The sequence below is a fragment of the Mus caroli genome, chromosome X, assembly GCF_900094665.2.
Source record: "Mus caroli chromosome X, CAROLI_EIJ_v1.1, whole genome shotgun sequence".
Lineage (NCBI taxonomy): Eukaryota > Metazoa > Chordata > Mammalia > Rodentia > Muridae > Mus > Mus caroli.
The window spans coordinates 1355552-1367110 of NC_034589.1; the positions used below are offsets into that span (position 1 = coordinate 1355552).

The window sequence follows — 11559 nt, forward strand, 5'->3', positions numbered from 1 at the left end:
AAAGAAAAGAAAAGAAAAGAAAAGAAAAGAAAAGAAAAGAAAAGAAAAGAAAAGAAAAGAAAAGAAAAGAGAGAGAGAGAGAAAGAAAGACAAGTGAGAGGGAGATAATATGAAATGCCTGGGAGAATGATATGGCGGATACCTCTGAACAAAGGCAAAAGAATGTGTAAGGTGACAGAATCCTTTCCTTCTTTCCTTCCCAGTGGTTGTTTCATTTAGAACATGATTTAAGATACCTCGTTCCAGCAACTCTATTAACCACATAAATCATGGAAAGAAAGTATGGGAAGTCCAGAAATAATTTATGTTTGGCTTTGGAATGCATCCTGTGTTCAGTTTCAGATGTGTGTACCTATTGTGTTGAGAATTTGTTAGAACAAAATAACACAGGAGAAAACTCAATAAAGCAATAGCTGGAAAACTTCTCATTTTCCCCCACAGGAACCTTACAAACTCTTTCCTATAATGCACAGACATGGAACAACACAGCTAAAGTGAGCTACCTACGATGAAACTGTTCCTGAGGCAGCCATTTGTTTCCATGTTTGCACTGTAAAGTGTTTTCTTAGTAAATGCACCGAAAGACAGAGCCAATGAAAGCCGCAGCCAGTAACTCAAGCTAAACAGATGAATGAGGAGGAGTTCAACAAAGGAAATATATACCATCAGGAAAGGTGAATGTGCAATTTGCCTGTAGCCAATTCATTTTGATACATCATTTACAGTTATTTTGCAGATGTAAAGATGTTCAAAAGAAAAAAATAAAGCATTGGAATGAATAAACAAAATTCTTTAAAGTTGACATTTGAGTTGGACCAGGTGGTTCAAGCCTATAATCCTATTTATGGCAGATAGCAGTAGGATTACAAATGCAAAGCCTGTATGTACTACAGAGTATGTGCAAGGCCAGATTGGAAAACTTAGTGAGGTGTGTCTCGAAAGAAAAAGTGTTAGAAGGCATGAGAATACATCTCAGTGGTACAGCACTTGAATATCATGAGTGAAGTTCTAGGTTCAAGTCCCAGAACCAGTAAACAAACAAACAAATGAAATTTTTCCTTGTCTTTTAATATAGTTTAGTTAAAATACAATTACATCATCTCCCATTCTCTTCCCACCTTCCAACTCCTCCCATATCCCCTCACTCTCTTTCAAACTGGTTTATTATTATTATTATATATACACAGAAAAACATACAAATATGTAGATAAAACCTACTGACTCTTGCTGTTTAACCAATACAAAGTGGTCAACCTTATACACAAACAGTAAATAATATTTTTAAAGTTGATATTTGGACTCATGTGTAATACAACTCCAAGCCATAATACCTTGTGACTTGATTATGATGTTTTCAGTCCAATGAAGGTATACCTGGACTAAATCAAGCCTGCAGATGAACTAAAAGCCAGAAGTCAGCCAGGATTGGTGGCATGCCAGGAAGAACCTAAGTGGGGGGGGGGGTTGATTTCTTCATTCTCCCATCTAATACTGGGGTTGCAGTCAAGCAATAGAAGGCTAAAGAGAGGTAAAGTGTTGAGAGTGTTATGTGGTTGTTATTTTTGTAGCAGAACTGACATATGCCTACTATTACTCCTACAGATAGGCCATATCTGGTTGGCTCTCTATATTTCTGAGTGTTGTGTCTGCCAATTCAACCAACTATAGATCAAAAATATTTTTAAAATCAGTTCTATAGTGATGAAATGACAGACTTACTTTTTGTTATTACCTAAATATAGCATAACAAAGAATTTCATAGCATTTACATTTTACTAATAATTTTCAAATTTCTAAAGAAATTTATAACTTCACAACATTTACAAATAATGTAGAAATGATTCAAAGTATAGATGAATATAGGTCGTATATAGGTCATATGTAAGTACTGTATGCCATTTTTTATAAAGAACCTGATATCTTGGGCAGGAGCACTGAAACCAGTTCTCCACAGATATGGAAGAAATTACTGTACTTTTATGCCTCAGTGTCCTTACAAAAGCTAGCTGCTTTATGTGGAATCCTGACTAGCCTCGTCCCCATTTCTTTTCAGTCTGGGGAATGCTACTGAATCCATGTAAGGGCAGCTCAAACAGGCTTTTCCTTCAATGCTCCCTTGTTCAGACTCCCATGTTGACTGCATAGTCTTCTTTCACTTTAGTCTGTGTCCCCATTTATGTTGTTCTAGCAATTTCATGTTGTCTCAGAATAGGTGTTCAATAAAATGTTTACTGCAGTTGAGGAGGGAGGGTTAACAGCTCATCAGCACATATATATGGCTGACACTTCACAAATCTTATACTAACAGGGAAGGGAACTGGGGATACAAAAGGAGTTTATGACTCTGTCACTAACTGACAAGGAATTTATGATCTAGGTAGGGAAAAGCCTTAAATGACACAACGGCTGTGCTGGACTGCTAGAGTAAGGATATAGTTGGCATATGGAGAATGGAGGGAAAGTGGGATGGTAAAGAAGGCTGCATGGAGGAGAGAGGTTATTCCAGGCCCGGGAAATGAAGTGAGCCAAGCCTTGGCGATCCATGCCAGCCTAGCATTTACTCTTTTTATTTTTCGGGGGGGGGTAACTTTTTTTTTATTAGGTATTTTCCTCATTTACATTTCCAATGCTATCCCAAAAGTCCCCCATATCCTCCCCCCTACTCTCCTACCCACCAACTCCCACTTTTTGGCCCTGGCATTCCCCTGTACTGGGGCATATAAAGTTTGCANGTCCAATGGGCCTCTCTTTCCAGTGATGGCCGACTAGGCCATCTTTTGATACATATGCAGCTTGAGTCAAGAGCTCTGGGGTATTGGTTAGTTCATAATGTTGTTCCCCCTACAGGGTTGCAGTTCCCTTTAGCTCCTTGGGTACTTTCTCTAGCTCCTCCATTGGGGGCCCTGTGATCCATCCAATAGCTGACTGTGAGCATCCACTTCTGTGTTTGCTAGGCCCCGGCCTAGTCTCACAAGACACAACTCTATCTGGGTCCTTTCAGCAAAATCTTGCTAGTGTATGCAATGGTGTCAGTGTTTGGAAGCTGATTATGGGATGGATCCCCGGATATGGCAGTCTCTAGATGGTCCATGCTTTTGTCACAGCTCCAAACTTTGTCTCTGTAACTCCTTTTATGGGTGTTTTGTTCCCACTTCTAAGAAGGGGAAAGTGTCCACACTTTGGTCTTCGTTCTTCTTGAGTTTCATGCATTTAGCAAATTGTATCTTATATCTTGGGTATCCTAAGTTTCTGGGCTAATATCCACTTATCAGTGAGTACATATTGTGTGAGTTCCTTTGTGATTGTGTTACCTCACTCAGGATGATGCCCTCCAGGTCCATCCATTTGCCTAGGAATTTCATAAATTCATTCTTTTTAATAGCTGAGTAGTACTCCATTGTGTAAATGTACCACACATGTTCGTAGCAGCCTTATTTATAATAGCCAGAAGCTAGCATTTACTCTTACTTAACTAGAATACAGGGAAGGAGTCTGTGAGAAACTGGAGGACGTGGGTGGCCAAATGGAGGCACTATGGTTTCCACCAAGAAAAACGATTAAAAATATTATTTTAGGCAGCAAACGTGGCAGCTGTATGCTAAAAAAGGGAGAGGTGGAACCAGCTGGGAAACCCTTTGCTACTTCTAGTTTCAATGCTGGTGGTTTAGTTAAAAGAGAAAGATGGCTTCTGTTTCTTGATTTGTTCAGACTGTGTCTTTTGATTGGATAATTGAAGCCATTTGACAGTAAAATTTAATATTCAATTTATGTATTTTGGAATATGTGTGTATATACAATGCATATATATGTGTGTGTGTGTGTAACAATAATTAATGAAAAGAGAGCACATGAATTTGATAAAAGAATAAAGGGGATATAAGGGAGAATTTAGAGGGAGGAAAGGGAAAGGGGAAATAATTATAATTAAATCATATTAAAATCATAAAGAAAATGAAATAACTATTTTTTTAAAAAGAGGAAGAGGGAAAAGGGAAGGCGTACACCTTCCCAGAATTTGTATTGGACCAAAACAAGGGCCAGCTGGTGGGTGTGGACAGGGTGGTGTTAGTTTATGGTATGACTGTCTGTCCTCCTATTTTACGGTAAGGACTGATGTATATTGGTTTAAATAAATTAATATTCCCATAACAACTAACTTATTTAACAAAAACAAGTATATAAAAGCCAATATGTGAGTCAGCTAAGAACACACACACACACAATCCCTTACATTAAAATACTGAGTGCAGTATGTATTTCAGCACTAACATGCGAGGAGAAGCATCAGACTTTTTCAGCTCTCATTTTTGTTCCAGTAAAATATTTATTGGCCTGTGAATGACATTCTGAGTAACTACAGGTGCTAGATATTTCAAATATGGAAAATGGAGACTGTGAATAGAGGAAGTAGGTGGGGTATTTAAATTAGGGTGATGGTTTAAATTAGAAAGACATCCTACAGTCTATTTCATTGTTTGGTCCCTAGTTGGTGGAACTATTTGTGAAGGATTTGTGAAGGATTAAAGTCTGGCCTTCTTGGAGCAGGTTTGTCACTAAGGGCACTTTGGGGTTTCAAAAGCCCACACCACTGACAGTTATCCCTCTGCCTTTCTCTATGTCTCTTGCTTACGTATCAAGAGTCTAAATTGTTAGCCACTGCTCCAGCATCATGTCTACCTGCCTGCTGCCATGTTCTCTACCATAATGTTCATGAACTCAACTTCTTAACTAGAAGCCCCAATAAACTCTTTCTTCTATAAATGGTCTTCGCCGTGGTGTCTCTTCACGACACAGGGAAAGAGGCATCGCATACATTAATTACACTGATTTTAAATAATGCAATTACAGGTATTACTTAAAATGAAATCTGAAAATGTCCCTAACTGTGATAGAAAAGGTAATGGCAGCACAGACAGGAAACCGTCTGTCAGGGTTGAAGAAGAACAGGTCGGGTGGGGGAGGGACAGTGTCTCAGAAGTATCAAGTTTAGCATATGGAAGAAACAAACCAATGACACAAACAAGAACTAGAAACTTCTCTACATCAACCCAAACTGGTAGCAAAACATGTGTAGGGAAAAGCCCGTGCCATGCAAATGGCCCAAAAGATTCTAGTACCTGGAGGGATTAAAGATCTTAATCCTGTCCGGTGTGGTGGCTCACGCCTTTGATCCCAGCACTCAGGAGGCAGAGGCAGGCGGATTTCTGAGTTTAAGGCCAGCCTAGTCTACAAAGTGAGTTCCAGGACAGCCAGGGCTATACAAAGAAACCCTGTCTCAAAAAACCAAACCAAAACAACAACAAAACAAAAACAAAAAAACAATAAAAAAAAAAAAAGCCCAAGAACGAGAATGTAAAGTCCCAACAAATGTCTTCAAACTTCAGTATCTTTCTAGCACAGGTTTCTATAAAACCTGTGTTCTTCAGTGCCTGTCACTAACAGAAGGCTCAAAAACACTCTAGCTTATACTCCAATTTCTGTTTTGATTCTCTTATATTGAGAAACAGAAATGAACTGTGGATATCTGATATTCATTTCTGAGATGCCATATAAAATGCTTATTTCAGATGCTTTTCACCCTGTGGTCTTTATTGGAGGCTCATCCTCTACCAAGGTTTTATTTATATGGATTATATATCTATAGGTAATTATAGTACTTAAAGCAAGAGCTGAGAAATGCTTATATATAAGCATTTCTCATATATATATATATATATAAGCATTTCTCATATATATATATATATATATTCAGTTATTTAAAATGGAAAAAGCTGGGTGTGATGGTTCACAGTTATTATCCCAATAGTCAGGAGGTTGAAGCAGGAGGATTACTATAATTCTGAAGCCATCCTGAACTACATAGTAAGTTACAGGCCAGGCTTGGAGATCCTGCCTCAGTAAACAAATAAATGAAAACTAAGAAAATAAAATACATTAATACTCAACCCAAAACTTTACCATGTTTTGTAAAGTAATTGCATTTCACCAAACATAAACTAACCCCTAGAATATTCCAGTGTACACTTCAGTTACAGGGACAAGGCACTGTAAAATGTGTTGACATAGAGAAAGAGCTAAGCTGGGAAAAGCCAGACTTGGACAAGAATTTGATAAGAAGGAGAAAAGTCATATCAGCCAGAGACAATTGTGAAATGAAGCCAACGACAAGCTAATCTTTTCTGTAAATACTTTTAAAAGAATTGACAACCTGGGTCTATAGCATTTGGATCATTCCCAACAGATAAATAAGCAAGAGATAATTTACTTTAAGTGGCTTTAAAACGTCAGATAAAACATTATGCTACCTCCTCTTAGAAGAGTAGCTTTTCTTTAGATGTTTTTGTTTAGATAAAGCAACACATGTTTTCTCATACAGACTTTCAAAGGTGTGACAAATAACCTGAGGGTAGTCTCACGTGCCTGGACAACCAGAACTGAAGCTAAGTAAGGTGAGGGGATACTGGGTTGGAGGCAAGTGTGGTGTGATCCTATCTCAAAAAGCAAAATTAAAGTAAATGTGACAATGTAGTATCTAGAAGGTCAAGAATAAGGGACTGTCAGGCCTGACAAAGATGACGCTACATTTATAAATGCTTTTCACTTTGTCATCTACATATAAAATTCCTAAATAGACTTTAACAAACTGCATATCAAATCTCCTTGAAAGACGGCTGCCCTATCTAACAGGGAGTTAGTTCAGGAATGCAGGACTGGATTCAGGGTAAAGAATGCCTGCATCAGTTATCTGACAGATACAGTGTGAGGAGCTGGAGGCTTAGTCCTGCGGCTGTGCCTTCCCGAGCACGGTGGAATGATCATAGTGTAAGCCAGAATAAAGCCTTCTACCCTCATAAAGAAGAAAGCCAACATGTCAAAAAATTCTTAAAGAGATAAAAAGAAAAGGTCAAATTCATTTGAGTGTGGTAGAATATGCCTATAATGCCAGTTCTTGGGAGTCTGGGGCCTACGTTTGGGACAAATTTGGACTATACAGCAAGACCCAGTTTCAAAAAGCAGATGTCAAGAATAGATCTTTTTAAAGATGTATTTATTAATTTTATGTATATGAGTATACTGTAGCTGTACAGATGGTTGTGAGCCTTCATGTAGTTGTTGGGAATTGAATTTTAGGACCTCTGCACGCTCCAGTCGGCCTCGCTCACTCAGTCCCTTATCGCTCCGGCCCAAAGATTTTATTTATTATTATACATAAGTACACTGTAGCTGTCTTCAGACGCACCAGAAGAGGGCATCAGATCTCATTACAGGTGGTTGTGAGCCACCATGTGGTTGCTGGGATTTGAACTCTGTACCTTCAGAAGAACAGTCAGTGCTCTTACCCACTGAGCCATCTCACCAGTCCCAAGAATATATTTTTAATAATTTTTAATTTACTTTCGTTCTGAGCTAAATTAGTCCATGTAGAGGGTTTCTTTTTTAGACATGATGTAGAACATTGGAATTTAATCCAACAAACAAAATACCATCACACTTAATACCGAAAGGCAAGCCTGTAATTATATGCCTGAAATCCCAGCACTTCAGGAAGGTAGGGTAGAAGGGTCAAGAGTTTACTCTCAGCTAGCTGAGTTCCAGTCTTTCTCAGTTAAACATCCAGCACAGGATTAATATTGTTAATATACAAAAAATTCAAAAACCTAATCATCAAGAAAACAAACCAACCAATAAAAAATGGGCATGGATCTATGTAAATAATTCTTAAAATAAGAAATACAAAACCAAAAAAACCCAAAATACAAACAACAACAATAAAGCCGGGCGTGGTGGCGTACGCCTTTAATCCCAGCACTTGGGAGGTGGAGGCAGGTGGATTTCTGAGTTTGAGGCCAGCCTGGTCTTCAAAGTGAGTTCCAGGACAGCTAGGGCTATACAGAGAAACCTGTCTTTAAAAATAAATAAATAAATAAATAAATAATACAAGTGGTTAGTAGCGTTTTTAAAATATTCATCATTAGCCATAATGGAACTGCGCGTGAAAAAATTTTTGACGTTGAAACTCATATGCAGTCAGAATGGCTATTGTAAAAAAATCAATAACAAAAAATGCTGGAGAGGATATGGGGAATATGAACCCTTATTTACTGAGATGAGTGCAAACTATTACAGCCACTATACAAATCACTATAGAAGTTCTTCAAAAAGCTCAAAACCAATCTATCAAATGAGCCAGTTATGTCCTCCTTAACATATACCCGAAGGATCCTATCACCTCTTAAAGAGATATTGCAACAGCGTTCAGTGCTGTTCTAGTCACAATAGCTAAGTAATGGAAACTGCCAGGCTATCTTGCAACACATAAATGGAAAATGAAAATGTGGTACTTACAACAGAATTTTACACAACTGTAAAAAACAATGAAATTATGAAACATTCAAGTCAATGGATGGAAATTAAATAATTATACTGAATGAGGTAACCTCGATCCAGAAAGACAGACATGGCATAGTCTACCTCATGTGCAGATCTTAGCTTCTAATCTTTATAGTTTATGTGTATGTGTGTTTAAATTAGGATAGCTGCAAAAGCCAGGAAACTAGAATACAGTCATTGAGGTAGAGTATGGTTCAAGGGAGAGGGCATAACAGAACACAGGTGATGTAAAAGCAGAGGGGAAATTTAAGAAGAGGAAGGACAGTAGGATAGAAGAGATAAGGGGATAATGAGAGAGGGTTAACCAAAATGAAGGGTGTGTATCTATATAGAAACCTACTAATTGGAAAGCCATTAAAAATTATAAAAGGTGATAGCCATTATGCATGGCTGGATAATGCTATCTCTAATAGCCATGAGATAGTTAAAAAAAAAACAAAAAAAAACTTCCAATTAAAGGTATGGAGTACCTCTTCATAAGCTGTTAGTAACGGAGACAACAGAAGCTCCCAAAACAATTCAGGATATTAACATATCTTTTGGTTGCCCATCAGAACTAGCTGCTAAGATTCATGCTGAAGTCACTCACCACTGACCTTATTTGTAATACAGAGAAGTCAAACTGTAACTGTGTTGAAAGCTTCCTCTATGCTAGCCAGCTCTCATCAGCCCAGATGCTTCAATGTAAACTGATGGGGGGGAAAGACATAAATGGTCTTACCAGATGACGACCCTGGGAACTACAACCTACCAGGCAAGATGTGTAAAAATGTGCAATAGAAGAATAACTGTTAGAGGGGCAACCAAGCACTCTCTGTTTGGTTCTGAGCCTTCCCAAAGGGGATTCATGCCTGGCTAAAAATACAGTTAATGACCCATGGCTGAGGAGGTCCTATAACCTATGGGAGAACTTACTACTATTGTTTAGCTAAATGAACCTATCATCAAGCTGCCTTCTAAATATCTATCTCTATATTCACACTCTCAGTCCTAATCAGAGATACTTTCTCTTTACAACAAATGGTAATGAATACCAAGACACAAGCCTGTCTAAGGTTCATGAAATAAGTTATAGGTGGGGTTTTTATCCCCCAAAGGACATTTAGGACATTTATACCAACCCTCAAAGACTCAAGGAACAAAGTAAAGGATGGAGTGGAAAGAATATGAGTCAAGAGATAAAGAAAAGGGCTTTAAAATGTCATCACACAACCAATGCATTAGAAAGTCTAACTGTAGCAAAAATAAAAGCATCTAATTTGAATTATTTTAGATCTATATATTATTATTTTGTTTTGTTTGAGATAGGTCTTGCTATGCAACCTAGACAGACCCAGAACTGTATATATAGCCCAGGCTGGTCTGGAACTCATGGTCCTCCTGCTTCAGCCTCCTAAGTTGCTAGTGTTACAAGTGGGTGCCATTATGACTGGCAGAAGGGTCCATAGAAATTCAAGGTCAGTCTTGGCTACATAGTGAGTTCTAGTGCATCTTGGGCCACAGAGTAAGAGCATGTCTTTAAAAAGTAAAGTAAAATATAGCAAACTCTAATAGAACATGGAATATCATATTTATTCCAGACATGAAGAGCCTATAACTCACAGTTATCCCATGCCTTGTATTGAAAGGCATATAAATCTCAACTAATATCATTGTTTCTGGGAGCAGCACTGTTCATGCAAACACAGTAATTCCATTTGAACCCTTGTTTTTTACATACTTAGTTTTAGATAAACTTCCCACTACTTCTTCACGTCCTTTCCCTCTCCCATTCCTATTTAATCTTTTTATCTCAACATAGTCCTGTCTTCTGCCATTTCACATGTATTCTACTGTTTTCCAAGCAATTTTTAATTGAGCCGTGAGAAAGTAGGCTTCCATACAGGGTTTGTACACCCATCCTTTGGGTTAGGCCTCTACTCTCACCCCCTACCATCCTCAATATTCATTCTTTTCTGCCCACTTAAGCCTTTTACCCCCAGTATTTCTCCTCCCTGTTTTTATTTGACCTATAATCTACCATCCTCCCTCCCTTATCATGCCCTAGCCTCTAAAAGATGCCTTTTTAATTTCTTGGCTTCTGCTTGTGTTTTTAGGTAAAACATGCAAAAGATTTAAAGCTAGATTTATAGAAGAATAAACATACAACATTTGTCTTTCTGAGCCAGAGTTACCTCACTCGGCATAACCGTTTCCAGTTCTATTCATTTACCTTCCAATCTCACGATCTCACTTTTTCTCAGCAGACCAACACTCCATTGTGCATATGTACCACAGTTTTCTTATCTCCTAATCTGTTAATGAACATCTAGGTTGGTTCCATTCCCTAGCTATTGTGAATAGAGCTGCAATGAATCCACTAAATGACTAAACCATCAAGCAGGTTTGCACAGGAGGAAAGAAACGAACAGTCCTAACCGGCTGTGTCACCAGAACAATGATCAGAATGGTACAATAACCTAAGAGTGTAGCAGCAGCTTACATGTGTTTGTGGTAACCAACAGCTGTCTAGTTTAACGTAAGACCCTCTCCACAAGAGGGAAATCATGCTGATTACTGGAAACCTACTCAACTAATCGGGGCTGGTGAGATCATAGATCCTGGGAGAGAACCTACAACCACCACTATACAAAACCAGAAAAATCCCTAACTATATGCTAAGCTTTGTTCTTATACCCACAGGGAGGATTTGGAGGAAGGAAACGGAAAGGAAATGATGTAATTATGTTATAATTTCAAAAATTACATAAATATTAAATAAATAAATAAATCCTTTCTTGCAACCGAGAATCCATTGTTCAGCATGAATTTTGATACATATAAGAAGGAATATGATACAGAAAAGAATTCAAAAGAATAATAGTGTTGACAATGCAGCTTGTTTCCAGCATGAGGTCAGGAGTTGAAGATGCCTGTCTTACTGTGAAAGGATGCTTGTTTCAGTATAGTTGTAGTACTGCCATTTTCTTTCTATTCACAGATCCACTGTATTCTGATGTGTCTGGAATGAGTATGTTCTGAGCTCAATTCTTAAGAGATATATGGGAGCCGGGCGTGGTGGCGCACGCCTTTAATCCCAGCACTCGGGAGGCAGAGGCAGGCGGATTTCTGAGTTCAAGGCCAGCCTGATCTACAAAGTGAGTTCCAGGACAGCCAGGGCTATACAGA

At 38.3% G+C, this 11559-nt stretch overlaps 1 protein-coding gene and 1 pseudogene across 3 annotated transcripts in view; one reads left to right on the forward strand and one right to left on the reverse strand.

Annotated features, from left to right (window-relative positions):
* Window positions 1-11559, reverse strand: part of Clcn5 (chloride voltage-gated channel 5) — a 172276-nt gene that overhangs the window by 70156 nt on the left and 90561 nt on the right. The window lies entirely within an intron of this gene.
* On the forward strand, window positions 11145-11225 carry LOC115030210 (annotated as a pseudogene).